Here is a 15,722-nt window from a genome sequence, read left to right as displayed (position 1 = left end):
CCAGGCTTCATTTGCAACTCCGGTTGCCTACATTACCACCTTAATTTGAACTAGGGTAGTAGTGTAGATGTACCCATGGTTATTCTCACATACCCACGTCACCGGGTACCTTGGGCTCCTTAACATATTAAGGATTGTGTCTCAAACCATTAGACCAGCCAGAATATGACATAATTTGTAAAGTATTAAATACTTTGGTAGGAAAAGGATTAATTTTTCATGAAACAAATTTGCATATTGAGACATACACCCCAGTTACATGGAAAAAAACTGTATGTAAAATCTATTATGTTCAACATTTGAGAATAACTGGCCTGCATCATAACATCTTTCAAAACAGCATCTCATTTTCTCAGTTTGGATATTATTTCCACTGCTAATTCCTCTGACACTGTGGAACAGTTTTCTCTTGATCCAGGAGGGACTGACAAATATACATTCTATTCATACTAATGAGACATATGCCTCAGTTCTTCATCCCTCAAGGAGAGGTAGCAAAAAACATTGTCTGACAGGAGGGAAAGTCAGAGACGCTGAGGGAAATAATTAAACATTTTCTCATATGTGATCTGTGTGAATTTCACGAGGCTAAGTTAAAATGTGCAATGATGCTTTGGGAATAAGAAACCAAGCTAGCAAACTAAAGCTGCAAAAGCACTGTTTGTGTGAGCACATAATCTACTGCCTGTGACCCCTGCTACAACCCCATGTCCCCATCCAACAAAGATTATTTTTCCTTTTGGCAACAATAATTCTGAGAACTAGATGTATGGAGGCCTGGGGCTGTATGGGCACAACCTCAGATAATACCTTCTGACTCGAAACTGACCCAGACTTGCAGAAGTCATGCAGTCTGACATACTCAGAGATTAGGAGAGTAACTATAAGTGTGGCAGATAGAGATGGGGTGAAGATGAAGAGTCTCGCAGGGCTCCATTCTCCCATCTCCTCAGCACAACATCTTTGTTCAGGCATTTGGGAGATAGCTGACTGCAGAGTGAAGTTCAAATTACTGGTCGCCATGCAAAAGTATCTACACCCTGGTCTACACGAGGGAGTTCTTTTGAAAGAACTCCCCTTATTTCAAAATAACAATCGGAGCCTCCACACTACCAAGCCCATTATTTTGAAATAACAGGCTGGTTATTTTGAAATAACAACTCCTGCTTTTCATGAGAAATAATGTTTATTTCAAAGTTGTTATATCAAAATAGCATTAGTGTGGAAAATAACTGGCCTCCAGAAGCTTCTCACGGCTACATTTGTGGCTGCTCTGGCCACACCCTGGCAACTCCAGTGCTCCCCTTCTCCTGCAGAGTTCAAAGCTGGAGGCAGAGGGGAGAGGGCTTGTGGCATCAGGCAAGTCCTGCTAGCCCCGTGCCACACAGAACCCATTGCAGGAATCATGAGTGACCCCAGCACTTCCTCTGTGCCCCCCTCAGCTGCCAACACACCCGTAGCACCCTCTGATGCCCCTGGCCAGAGGTGAAAGAGTACACCGGTCTGGACTGGTGCAGAGATCCTGGATCTCATCGAGGTCTAGGGGGAGGAGACTAACATTCAGGATGTCTGCACCAAAAGGCACAATGCTGATGTGTAAGGCCGGATGGCCACCAGTCTGGTGGAGAAAGGGCACACCAGGATCCTGGACCAGGTCCGCATGAACATAAAAGAGCTCCAGCAGGCCTATACAAAGGCCAGGGATGGCACTGCAAACCTGCTGCTTCTATGCCATCCAGTGAGGGGGACTGGTCACTGCCCTGTCTCTCGTTGTTGTCGACTCTGGACAGGACACTTCCAGCATCAGCCTCATCGAGGGCAGGGTTGTGGAGGACGAGGAGGAGAAGAAGCAGCGGGCTAGCCAGGACACCATGCCTGCAAGCTAGGAGCTGATCTTCAGCCTGGAGCAGGTTCACCCCTCCCAGGATGTCTCCCTGGGCTCAGATGAGGCTGGGGAGGGCACTTCAGGTGAGTTCCTCAACTTTTCCTATACACATGCTGGGGGAGGCAGCAGGCTGCGTGGGGGACGTGCAGTCCTTGGTTGGCCTTCTTGGCCTGGGGCTTGCACAACAGCATGTGCACATGGGTGCACATGCTGTGCCCATATGGAGCACTCAGCCCCATGACGCTCTCACGCAGGAACCCCTTGCTCCTTCTCACAAGGTTGGACAGGCCTGCCTTACTCCTGCCTCCATGATGGGACACCTTTGCATGACAAGCCATCACCAAGGAGGGTGGTGTCATGGAAACACACAGCTGTGCTGCACGTGGCATAGGCTCATGCCCGCACTCGGGCAGCATCCACTCCTCGTCAAGTGCAGTGATGTGGAGGAGACCAATCCTTTGCATGGAAACCTGACGAGGGAAGGAAGAGGTGGAGACCCCAGTAACACTCTCTCTGGCAAGCGGCCTCTGCCACTCACACACACCACACCCAACAACACCCCCCTCCAAGGGTAGGGGTAGAACTTCTCTCTGTGGGACACCACCAGTGTCAGAATTGGTGTGTGCAGAACACAGAAGGCAGTCGAGCCACCCCCTTTCCCACTCCCACCCGCAGGCTTCTAGCCTAGCCAGCCTGCTTGTCCCCGGGACATGAGAGTAGCATGGCTCCCCTGGGAAGTCCGTTCCCCTCCAGAGAAGTGCCCGCTGTGTAAGCAACATATAGACTTGTTCGAAGCACATCACCATTGTTTGAACCAAGACCTTTAGTGTTGGCTCAGAAATTAGGGCTAGACTTCATACACACTGTCTCCTGTGATAACTGCCCTTCTCACTTTTCTTCACAGCTGGGCCAGCTCCGAGCACATCCACCACCTCCAACGTCATCTTCCCAACTCTGCGAGATCTATTGGGGGAAGCGCATGAGGGAAGAACTGCTGTGGGATCAGATGGTTGCAATCCCTTATCCGGAGCTTCAATGAGGAGCACCAGGAGTGAGCTGCTGACAGCGAGGAGCGCTGGGCTGACCGGGAGCAGAGCAAGGCCAGATGGGAGCAACTGTCATGCAGCACGAGGCCGTGTGCTCCTTAATAATATCAGTCATGGAGCACATGGGCGTGTGTATGGAGCAGGCCACCTCCTAGCCCCCACCTCCTACAACTCCCTGCCCACCTCCCTGCCTTCCAACTCCCTACCTCTGCTCCCACTCCCCTGGATTCTCCTGCTAGTCCCCACCACCACCACAGGGGCCACCACAGCAGGATGGTGTTGATGGCCTCCACTACCTGCATGAGCATGGACCTGATCATGGATTTCCCCATGCCGAACTGATTCCCCATGAAGCGGAAGCTGTCCAGCGTTGTGAGCTTCTAGAATGTGATGGTGATGCACTTTGGCAGGGGGATGGCAGGTCTCATGCTGGTGTCCTGTCACCTGAGGTCAGAGGCGAGCCATTCGCAGAGCTACAAAAACGTGTCCTTCTTCATATAGAAGTCCTGGAGCCGCTGCTGGTCGTCTCATTGCTGCATGGAGATGTGGTCCTACCAGTTAGAACTGGTCTCCCTCCACCAGAAGCAGCATTCCATGGAGTGCAGGAGATGGAGGATCATTTGCTGCAGCAAGAGCACCACAAAAAGAGGTAAAGAGGTCCCCCGTTCCAGGCTGCTCATCGTGGTCCTGATTCAGGACAGGGGCAAGGTGGATGAGGTGCAGCACAAGGCTTGTGAGCCTGGCACTGCTTTGCAGCAGCTCTGGCTCCATGATGGAAGTGTTGTGTTGCCTGCCAAGGCAACCAGAGCACATAGCGTGAGTTTGGTGTCCCACAAGAGGATAGGCAGTGGAGAAGTGACATGTGAGATGCAATCATAGAGAGAAGCCCCTTTAAGCATGTGTCTCAGCTAGCCTCAGCAAGCAGCTACAGGAAGCGCTTACCGGGGCTTTAAATATAATGCAGGGTCCAATCAGGATGGAAATGCTATTTTGAAAGAATTCTGCGCTATTTTGATGCTGCCTTGTAGTGTGGATACACCATTTTGAAATACTTATTTCACGAATTATTGTTTCAAAATAACTTATTTTGAAATAATTTCCTAGTGTAGACATGCCCTAATTACTTGTGTTTTGATTATTTTAAAGGCCATATCTTAACCCCCATAGGTCTGAAATGCTGGAACTCCCTGTCCCAAGGATGAAGACTGTGAGAGCTGGGGCAGAGCATTTTGGGTAGTGAACTCTCACTTCTAGAACCTCCTATTCTGATTTAGCATGAGCCCATAGAAATATTTTTCTCTCTCTTTACCCAAATCTCTCAACTGTCTGAAGGATGTAGTACTGAATTCTTAACTAACAGGATAGCTCCTTCTCTGTCTTCTTCCTTAAAGCTTGATATGGCATGGGAACACAATGGCTTTTCTCTTCTCATTCAGAAAGATAATGATTATCCAATTTAACCTATTTAAAGTGCACCTAGAGACCATGGTAATGAACACATTATGTGCGTAATAAAAAGCAGTACAGTCTAACATCACATAATATCTATTCCTTATTACTTTAGGGACTAATGCTGCTCCCATTAAAGTCAATTGGCATTACTTCAATGGGAGAAAGATTTGGCCTTAGGTATCCATATGCTTTATCTGATATTTTTTTAAATAATAGTTGTAAATGTTACTAGGGGACTTTTTGTTTTTCTCTTTGTGTTTGCTGTTTCTTTTGCTATAGTGTTGCTTAGTTTTCCTAACTGTCTCTGTGTAACTCACACATACTGTACTGTTATATTTATGGACAGTATTGTCTGTTTTTGATTGGTTGCCTGGTTGGTAGGGGAGACCGTTGCCTTGGTTTTTAACATTGTGTGAATTAATGCAGGCCTCCGTGGGTGGCACATTTGACCTGCTTTCGGCTATAATGTTTTCTTCAAAAGTAGGGCTGTCATTTTCATAAATTGTCACAAGTCCTTGGGACCTATTTTCCCCCATACTCTGTGTGGAATGTGTATGGTTTCCTTTCTGACAACTGAAGTGGCTGTGACACTTTTGGAAATTATACAGAAGGCTGGTTGCCAATGATGCTTTTCCCTGGGTGGAGGGATAGGAGTATTAGTACACAACAATAAGTGTGAAGATTTTTGTTCATATTTTTGAAGTACATTATTAGTGCAGTTGTGGGAAACAATATTGCTTCTGCATGGTTTTTATTTTTGTCTTTGTGCTGTAGGTATTAAGCCTAACTGTGAGGAGCAAAATGCAGGACAATGTAGCACTTTAAAGACTAACAAGATGGTTTATTAGATGATGAGCTTTCGTGGGCCAGACCCACTTCCTCAGATCAAATAGTGGAAGAAAGTAGTCACAACCATATATACCAAAGGATACAATTAAAAAAAATGAACAAATATGAAAAGGACAAATCACATTGCAGAACAGGAGGGGGATGCGGGGGGGGGGGGGGAAGGAAGGAAGGTAAGTGTCTGTGAATTGATGATATTAGAGGTAGGGAGAGTGGGATGTTTGTGAGTTAATGGTATTAGAGGTGATAATTGGGGAAACTGTCTTGGTAATGGGTGAGATAGTTCAAATGTTTGTTAAGTCCTTGTTGGCAAGTGTCGAATTTTAACATGAATGACAGTTCAGAGGATTCCCTTTCAAGTGCAGATGTAAAAGGTCTTTGTAGCAGAATGCAGGTGGTTAAGTCATTTAGAGAGTGTCCTTTCTGGTTAAAATGGCAAGAAACTGTTTTCTCTTTGTGATCTTGTCTGATATCTGTTTTGTGGGCATTAATCCTTTGGCGAAGTGTCTGAGATGTTTGTCCAATGTACATAGCAGACGGACACTTTCGGCACATGATAGCATAGATTATATTTCTGGATGCGCAGGAATATGTGTTCTTGATCTTATAACTCACTTGGTTAGGTCCAATAATGGTATCAGCAGAATGAATATGTGGACAAAGCTGGCAACGGGGTTTGTTGCAAGGGAAGGTACCAGGGTTGGTATTAGTCTGGTATGTCCTGTGGTGGTTGGTAAGAATCATCTTGAGGAGGCTGTTTAGAAGCTAATTTGTATTCCTGCCCTCTTTATGGCCAGGCCCTCAACAGAGGTGACCATGATCTACTGTGGCTGTGAAGTACCTCTGGCCACAACAGCCAGAAGTCTCCGCACTTTGGGAGAATTAATAATGGTACACTGCACAGGTGTGCATGGGAGAGTATAGCTCTCAGTAAATTTTCCCCTTGTAATGCACATACAGGAATAGCTAGAATTTAGGCAATAATATGAGAGATAATTCCTCATCAGAGGGGAAGAATATGTATTACAATATTACGGTGAGGTTTCTTTGATTGTTGATGAGTCTGTAGTTACTACAAATAGCATATTTTATGCAGTGCTTTTTTGTGCTATTAAGAATTTACATTGTAGTTTGGCTTGAGGAGACCCTCCATATTTATCTATTGCTTCTTTAACGTAATTCTTTACATACAGATATCTTTTTAATTAATCTATAAAAGTTACTTATGAGACCAGTAGAGGAGAACCAATTTAGCTATAGCTAGGTTGCACTCATTCACATTCTGAATAATTACATACTCTACTTACAATTAGATATAGGCGCGAGCCACAAAGTACTGATTTAGATTTCATCTGCAGATTTGGATGAGCTATTCCAATCTGGGCCAATATTTATTCATGTAACATACAGCGTATTGTAACAAGTGTCATGGGATTTATTTTTGTATGATGGGTTTTTGTCTGTACGGTACTTTTATGGCCTTCGTTATCATAGTAACTGATCATCTTACAGTTATTCATGTATTTACTTTCACAGAACTCCTGTGAGGTGGGAAAGTACTAGCCTTATCTTCTAAATGGAGAGCTGATGTTCTGAGAAACTGAACATATGTCTATGTTACAATTAAAAACCTGTGGCTGATCCATGCCATCTGACTCAGGCTAAGGGGCTCCGGCAAGAAACTGTTTATTTAACTGTGGTGCAGACATTAAGGGCTTGGGCTGGAGCCCGGACTCTAGGACCCCATACAGGAGAGGGGCCCAGAGTTTGGACTGTTAGCCCAAGCCTAAATGTCTACAATGCAGTTCAATAGCCTCTTAAGCCTTGTCTATACATACCTGGAGATTGATGCTCCAGTGATTGATCTTCTGGGGTTTGATTTAGTGGGTCTAGTAAGAACCCACTAAATCAAACATTGATGGCAGCCCCGTTGATCCTGGTACTCTATGAGGTTATGAGAAGTAAGGGAAGTCGATGAGAGATTTTCTCCCATCAACCTCCCACAGTGGAGCCGCCATGTAAATTTGACTTGAGATATGTCAACTCCAAATACACTATTCTCATAGCTGGAAGCCAGAGTTCCCATGAGCCTGAGTCAGCTGGCACAGGACAGCCATGGATTTTTAATTCCAGTGTAGACATACCCTAAGTGACTTACACAAGGTGATAAGGGTAGTCCATGACAGAGCCAAGAAATAAACCCAGTCTCTAGAATCCCCATTCACATCCTTACCCACAACACTAGCATCCTCCCTACATTTTTGCATGTCTTTTATGTGAAAATTTAATGAACAGTTAGTAAATTTAAAAAATATATGAATTCATACACATGATGATATGTTCCTTCTGTGCCACATGATCTTTACCACTGGGAAAGTCAAAGGAGTATCAAAGTTAGCTGACTAACTCTCATTAAATCTCACCAGAATTTGGATACCCAGGGATATGTCTACACTACAAAGTTAATTCGAACTAACAGACGTTAGTTCGAATTAACTTTGATAGGCGCTACACTAGCGATCTGCTAGTTCAAACTTAATTCGAACTAGCGGAGCGCTTAATTTGAACTAGGTAAACCTCATTCCATGAGGACTAACGCCTAGTTCGAATTAACTAGTTTGAATTAAGGGCTGTGTAGCCACTTAATTCGAACTAGTGGGAGGCTAGCCCTCCCCAGCTTTTCCTGGTGGCCACTCTGGGCACCACCAGGGAAACTCTTCTGCCCCCCTCCCGGACCCGCAGCCCTTAAAGGGGCATGGGCTGGCTACGGTGCCTGTGCCAGGTGCAAGCCTGCCAGCACCCAGTTAGCAGACCCTGCACCTGGCACGGCTCGAGCCAGCCACCCGCTGCCACCCAGCCCTCTGCCTCTTCCCGGGACCAGGCTGGCGGCTCCTGGGAGCCTGCCCAGGGCCACAAGAGGTGGGCACCTGCCTGGTCTAGTCCGGACATCGTGGACCTCATCCACGACCTCTGCACTAGGCACAGGAAAGTGGCCATCTAGGGCAGGATAGCTGCCAGCCTGGCCACCCAGGAGCAGGTTTGCATGAAAATCAAGGTGGTCCACTGAGACCCCTGACCCTGAGCCCTGAGCTTAGAACGGCCATACTGGGTCAGAACAAAGGTCCATCTAGCCCAGTAGCCTGTCTGCCAACAGCTGCCAACACTAGATACCCTGGAGGGGATGGACTGAAGACAATGACCAAGCCATTTGTCTCGTGCCATCCCTCTCCAGCCTTCCAAAACAGAAGGCAGGGACACCATTCCTATCCCCTGGCTAATAGCACTCCATGGACCAAACCTCCATGACTTGATCTAACTTCTCTTTAAACTCTGTTCTAGTTCTAGCCTTCACAGCCTCCTGCAGCAAGAAGTTCCACAGGTTGACTCTTTGCTTTGTGAAAAAGAACTTTCTGTTGTTAGTTTGAAGCCTGCTACCCATTCATTTCATTTGGTGTCCTCTAGTCCTTCTTTTATGGGAACTTTTCTTTATACACTCTCTCCACACCACTCATGCTTTTATAGACCTCTGTCATATCCCCCCTCAGTCTCCTCTTTTCTAAGCTGAAAAGTTCCAGTCTCTTTAGCCTCTCTTCATATGGGACCTGTTCCAAACCCCTGATCATTTTAGTTGCCCTCCCCTCTCCCACCCTCTCTCTTCCCCTCTCCCACCTCCTTTTACCAGTCTCCCCCAGTTTTGTTCAATAAAGAGAGTTTCTATTTTTGAACACACGTGTCCTTTATTTTGTACATCAGGAAGGGGGTCTAGAGAGGGGTAAGTGGAAGGAGGTGAGGGAGGAATGGGGTATGAGCCCCGATGGGGAGGACTGGGCTGGCTCAGCGGGCTCCTCGGGGTAGAAGCTCTCCTGCAGCCTCCCGATTTACCCCCCCCCCCCTCGGATGGCAGCCTGCGGCAAATGCAGCCGGGCTGATGGCTGAGTGCTGTGATGTGCCGAGTGTGGGCACTCAGGGCACTCCAAGCCAGGACTGCTTTGCAAGCGGGGAACCCCTGAGAACTGTCTGTCCGGGGTGGGGGTCGGGACCCTTTAAGCACGGCCCTCGGCTAGCGTGAGACAGCAGCTCCACGCTCTAAGTCCTAACCTGATTCCCTGCCAGCACTGCTTCCGGCCAGCCTTAACCTTGGTTCAGGGTCCACTCAATGTGGACATGCTAGTTTGAATTAGCAAAATGCTAATTCAAACTAGTTTTTAAGTCTAGATGCACTAGTTCGAATTAGCTTAGTTCAAATTAACTAATTCAAACTAAGTTAGTTCGAATTAGTGCTGTAGTGTAAACATACCCTAACTTCCTTCAGGTCCTTTTCATATCCCAGCTTATGTAGCTTCCCTACAAGGCACTGATAGGATTCTTGTAAGTAGTAAACTGGAGCAGCTGGATATCAAAATTGCTCCTTGAACAGCCTGTGAGGACTGATAGCTAGTAGAAGGCTTGAAAAAATTATTTAAACTATGCCAGTTTTGTTGTGTATTTTTTTTCCTTAGTGAGGAACCAGATATCTGTTAGTTACAGTTAATTAATAAGATGATGATGAGAACAGTTAGTTAATATGATGAGGACATGAGTAGTGAGTATCCTCCGAATAACTACATTACCCCTGAACACTGAAAATTAATGGTGCTACCAAGTGTCACATGGTTACAGAGGAAGACATGTAAGGCACATGTGAATTTCCCATCCTCCCTGTCCTCAAATGATTGTAAATCAAATTATCTACCCTTGTCATGCAAAATACAAAATGATGAAGAACTGAGACCGTCACGAGAATCAAAAGTCAAGTTCATGCAACAGGGTTTTGATAGCAACATATGTCAGAAATAGCACATGAAACCAAATGCAACTAGAAACTTCCTATTATGATCTCTGAATTATTTAATACACATGGAAATTAACAGCACCTATTGTGATGGATTAAGAACAGATAATATTAGTAATTTTCACCTGTACCTGTTGAATGACTGATTCAGTTTTTCCTCAGAAGAAGGGTTTCCTTCTGGGTTACTGGACTCATAGGTTTCATGCAGCTCCATCTCTGATATAGCCTTCAGTTTTGTTTTTTCGGATAAGTGTGAGAACCCTCTATGCATCTGATCTGAATAACAATAAAGACATTTTTCTAATTGCTGACATACAGCTCAAAGTCACCTGCTGCTTGGTAGAACTAAATTGATATTACCACTTGTAGAATCATAGGTAGTGGAAGGACACTCTCTATAATGCTATAAGTGGATATTTGTTTTGCAGTAAACATAAATTACTATATTTATGGGCTCCTGTTATGAGACAACTGGACTTGTAATTACAGCCATTTTGTGTACTTAGCCACCATAAGCTGGAAGTGAGGATACCACATGGTCAGGAATAATTTGGTCTTTGCTTATGCAGACAAAAACAGCTACACAGCTACGGTGTTTCTAATAAGAACAGATAAAGGATGGATTCATGAGCATAGAAGAAAGTCTGAATAGCTTATCTTGAATCTGGATGTGAGTTTCTTGGTAGGAGTTGCTTTGCTGAGAAGTAGAAATTATCGGTCTTTTTGCTGTTACTGGGGAAATTGTCAGCCCATTGGGGTTACTATGAGTTATGGGCTTTGTCTTGAGCAACATATAAAATAAATTAGTTAGAGTGTGCACTTTGGAAAAGTTTCTGAGAGAATTTCAATGAGGTAGGAGACTGATATCAAAATCCCAAGTGACTAGGAGGAAGGCTGACCACCAGAACTCTGCTACAGCCCATTTGACACCATTTCAGACAGCAGCTAACTGTGTCTTGGGTGCTTTAGACCACTGTTATTTTAGATGTGTGCATTAGACTCAATAAAAACAAAGATTCTGGGGGTGAAAGCACTTGTGTGTGTACCAGTCATTTATCATACAGTGGAGTTATGTGCCCCCATTGATTTATTTCCTGATACTGCCTGGAAAACACAGATCAATTACTATAATTTCAGGTTCAGATAACTCCAGATTACAGACCCATCCTGGTTATTGCTTTTCTTCCCTTGTCTAAGCTGGTCTGGAAGTAAGGGGCAATGGAAAGAAATGCATTTAGGCCCTGATTCTGCAATTCATTGCACACAGATCCACTGCTCCATATGAGTTCAGCAGTCCAATGCGTGCATCAGCAGGATCAAGGCCTTAATTGTTTACAAACTGTTCAAATAATAGATTAACCATATTGATTCTTTATACAGTACTAGTTTAAGAATAAAAAGATTAACAATAATAACTATGTTGGGTTGCTAGAAGCTAATTATATGTAACTTAAGGTTACCTGCTGTTGGGTAGAACAGTGATAATGATGCTAAAAGATCCTTATCTTTCCTGGTCCTAGTTCTTTCCAATGTACTTTAATGGGCTTGGGGTCAAGCTCTCAATTTAGAGTATATCTTTTGCAGTAGACATAACTGAAGACATTTATCTTCAAACTTAAGGATCCAAAGCCTAAGAACAGATTTTACAGAAATGATTTGGGGCTAGCTGATCAGCAGTCCATTGTCATAGTAAATGATTTAGAGTACTGGGAAACAGTCCACTACAAACTCAACTCTGGCACAAGTTCTGAAGAGTCACAAAGAAGTCAAATTATCTCCATATAAATATGTCTATTTGCCTTGAAAAGGCACATGGCAGAATAAACATGTAACAGGAATTTGGGAACAAATCCAACAATATTTTCTCCATCTGTGTGCCTCTTTGGCCCATGAAGGACTGATTGATTTCTCACTATACTCACTGGTCTCCCCAGAGTACGGGCCCAATCTCACTCCCACTGACGCAGTGGGAGTTTTGCCAGTGACATTAATGAGAACTCTGTGGTGTGGAGGGAATGGAGAATCAGGTCACTCATGACTTGAGAAGTAACTTTGACCTTAACACCTCTTAAATTATTCAGGATATAATCCTCCACGAGATAATGAGGCAGAGGAATTCAGAGTGCTGTTAAATCAATTGTGAGCGAACAACAGTACACACCAACCACTGGTCACAGCTCACTGGCACAGTTTACTGTCTTTATGCGGAACTGAGTTACTCTAGAGCAGGGGTGTCCAAACTTTTTTCAAAGAGGGCCGGATTTGATGAAGTGAACATGCGTGAGGGCCGACCATTTTGTCTGACATTCTTTGAACCATTAAAATTAAATGCAAATTAACTATTTTATGCAAAGTTTATTGCAAACTGCATACTTTTCATTTAGTCACATGGATGACAAATCTAAACAGGTGTTAAATCACTCTGACTTTCATATCTGAAGGCCAGATGAAAAAAAAAATCCAGGAAGCTGAAATATATGTCAGGAACATTGTAAAGTACATTACATATTATTGGTAATAAAGGTTGTCTGTCAACTTTTAAGTTAAAAAAATCTGAACAGGAACATAACACCAAGTATACATGTTTTGTGTCCAAATATATTTATAACTGATTTAGACCAACTGACATTAACTGAGATTTTACAATGTATTCATCTCCATACATATGGATTCGTTGGGGGCCATAAAAGATAGATATTACCAAATTACCTGGGGGGCCGTATTAAACCGGAACACGGGCCGCAATTGGCCCGCGGGCCGGACTTTGGACATGCCTGCTCTAGAGACTGAGAAACTGCTTATCTGGAAACCTGCACTAATTTCAGTACCTGTCACCTGTTTCTCTCTACCAGAGTAGCAGGACAACACATGTTTTGGAAACAAGTTGAAATATCTTTTAGGGAAGTGATACTCCAATCCAGATTAGACTTCTGTTCTTATTGGAAAGGCATTTAATATTTGTAAGAAGTAATGTCTGAGGCTATGTCTAGACTGCATCCCTCTGTCAACAGAGGGATGCAAATCAAGGATGTCGAAATTGCTAATGAAGCAGGGATTTAAATATCCCATGCTTCATCAGCATAAACATGTCCGCTGCTTTTTTACAGGATCTGTCGAAAAAGAGGTTATTTTTGACAGATCTGTGTCTAGACTGATGTTTGTTTTTTTTCAAAAAAGCTCCATTTTGAAAAAAAGCGGTGGCCATGTTTATGCTAATGAAGCACAGAATATTTCAGTTCCTGTTTCATTAGCAATTTCGACATGCCTAATCTACATCTGTCTGAAAGTGGCTTTAGTTCTTATTCCTCGCACTGTTTTGCTACTCCCAAAATACGGTTAGGCAATTATATACAGAATACTCTTTTCATTTCACAATTTCCTTTCCCTTGTGTTGCAGATGCTCAGTTCTACCTAAACTTCATTATAAAATGTTAGTGTATATGTGGTGTAAATCAGTATAGTTTAGTCAAAGTCAATGCAGCTAGGCTGATTTACACCAGCAGAGAATCTGGTCCTAAACATGCAATGAAAATACTGCACTGTCTCCAGATAAATGCATTGTACATGGTGCCATTTAGCAAAGCTCAGGCCCTAAAGATGTCTCACCTCATAGGTGTGCATAGGGTGGCCACTGACATAACTTCAGACTACCATTCATTCTGGAATTTTTGGAATGGCATGGTCCTGCCCTGGCTTGCATGTTCCCATCCCCATGTGATGTGTGGGAGGTCACACTGGCAGGGGCAGAGGCAGGGGGAGGGGCGGGGCAAAGTGCTCTGCAAAACGACCTGCGACAAACTTTTCCAAAACCAGGATGGTCTGGCTTGAAACTGAATGTTTGGCCTGCCCAGGAGCTGAAGGCCCTAAATACAGTGGAACTGCCATGTGGGGAAGCCTCAGAGAATCCGTGCAGAAGGATGTCAAGCCATCTGTTCTCTTCTGCTTCTTGGTGTTTCTTTCCCCCACAGCAGAGAGAGGACTTGGGATGAGAGGACAGTATGCCTGAATCAGAGTATCCAGTGAACTCTTCATTTCTTGGCTTCCAAATCTTAAACCCTCTAGAGCTGTGATTATAAGCCATGGACTAGCAGCTACGGGGACTGGCAGATATGTGGCAACTGCACAGAAACTCAGGATCTGGATTGTAGCAGAGAATTCCCTCCACCCCCACAAAACTCTGCCCATTCACTCAGTTTTTATGTGAGGTGAGAAGAAAGAATGTTGATCCTTTCTCATCTCTGTAGTCACAGAGATGCTGAACAGAAGTTCAATGCATTACTGAACAGAAGTTCAATGCATTAACTCATTCATTTTAAAACAACACAAAATCTGTACATGCAGATACATAATATTGTTTACCTTTGATCATTTAATCAACTCTTCAGAGTGCATGTATGAATTTGAACTTGAAATGCATATGTGTGTAAAAATGAATCTGAAGCCTGTGTGTATTGAGCCTGCAGTGTGTTTGTATTCATTTGAAAAATAGCATGTGCTTCTTTTACCCTGACATCAGATCATCACTAGAAGAGTCTAAAACAGTGGCTTTGAATAGCTGATGCATGCTGGTGCAGGAGAGCAAGGAAAACTGGAGCCACAGTGGCTGAGGGAAAGTAGCCTGGGGCATTCTGCACACACAGGGCAGAGACAGGCAGAAAGGATAAGGGAAGAGGGGGAGCAGTATCAGCAGCATCCTTTATTGCTGTCTGGGAAATATGCAGCCTCTGCTTTCTCTCCTTTATTCCCTGTGCCATCACCTTGTGTGATGTAGAACGGTATCAGGGGCCCCCAACTCTACTGGTCACAACCTCTCGGAGAAATACTGAGCCCCCAGCCTAATAGCCAATGGAAAAGCTAAACCCCACATTGTAGTTGAGGGAATATCTACACTAAAGAGTTATTTCCAAAAAAGTTATTACAAAATAACTCTAGAAATAGTAATTTGGAAATAGCATTATTTCTCTTCACCAGCAGGAGTCATTATTTTGAAATAACAAGCCCTTTATTTTGAAATAACAGGCTTGGTAGTGCAGATGCTCACCTTGTTATTTTGAAATAAAGGGAGGTTTTCCAAAAGGATATTTGAGCATCTCAAGCATTTATGTTCATGTAACTGCATAAATCTGTCCTTTAAATCAATAATTACAAGGTATACTAAATGGACATCTGTTCATAAGTAAATAATGGTAAATGAACTGTTACCCTATTGCATAATTGGATTTGTAACTGTCCATTTTAAAGGTAATTAAATTTTCAAGCGGGGACAGAAAGCTATAGTTATTTCAAAGGCAAAATGGCTTCAGATTTTCTTTATATGATCATATTTATTTGTATTGACTAAAAATGCAAAAATTTGTATTGACTAGATTTATTACTGTTTCCATATTGATAATTTTAATATTGAGGGCCTTTAAAACTTTTTTTCTTATTAGGAAAAAGTCTTCATGTTTCAATGTAATTCTAAAATTACAAACTGTATATAATCTTTCAGCACAGTCCTGTAATCATTACTAAGTGGACTTGCACTGATTTCAAAGCTTAAAAAATGTGGGATATTACAGACGTTTTAAAATTCTACGACATGAGGGAATATTTTGTAACAACTCTGATTTTTTCCATATTATATGTACTCACATCTAATAAACAACTTGAATTAATTGAC

The sequence above is a fragment of the Pelodiscus sinensis genome, chromosome 14 (assembly GCF_052426305.1).
Source record: "Pelodiscus sinensis isolate ZL-2025 chromosome 14, ASM5242630v1, whole genome shotgun sequence".
In the NCBI taxonomy this organism is placed as follows: domain Eukaryota; kingdom Metazoa; phylum Chordata; order Testudines; family Trionychidae; genus Pelodiscus; species Pelodiscus sinensis.
The sequence above is the reverse complement of the archived record's forward strand: the minus strand, read 5'-3'. Positions refer to the sequence as shown.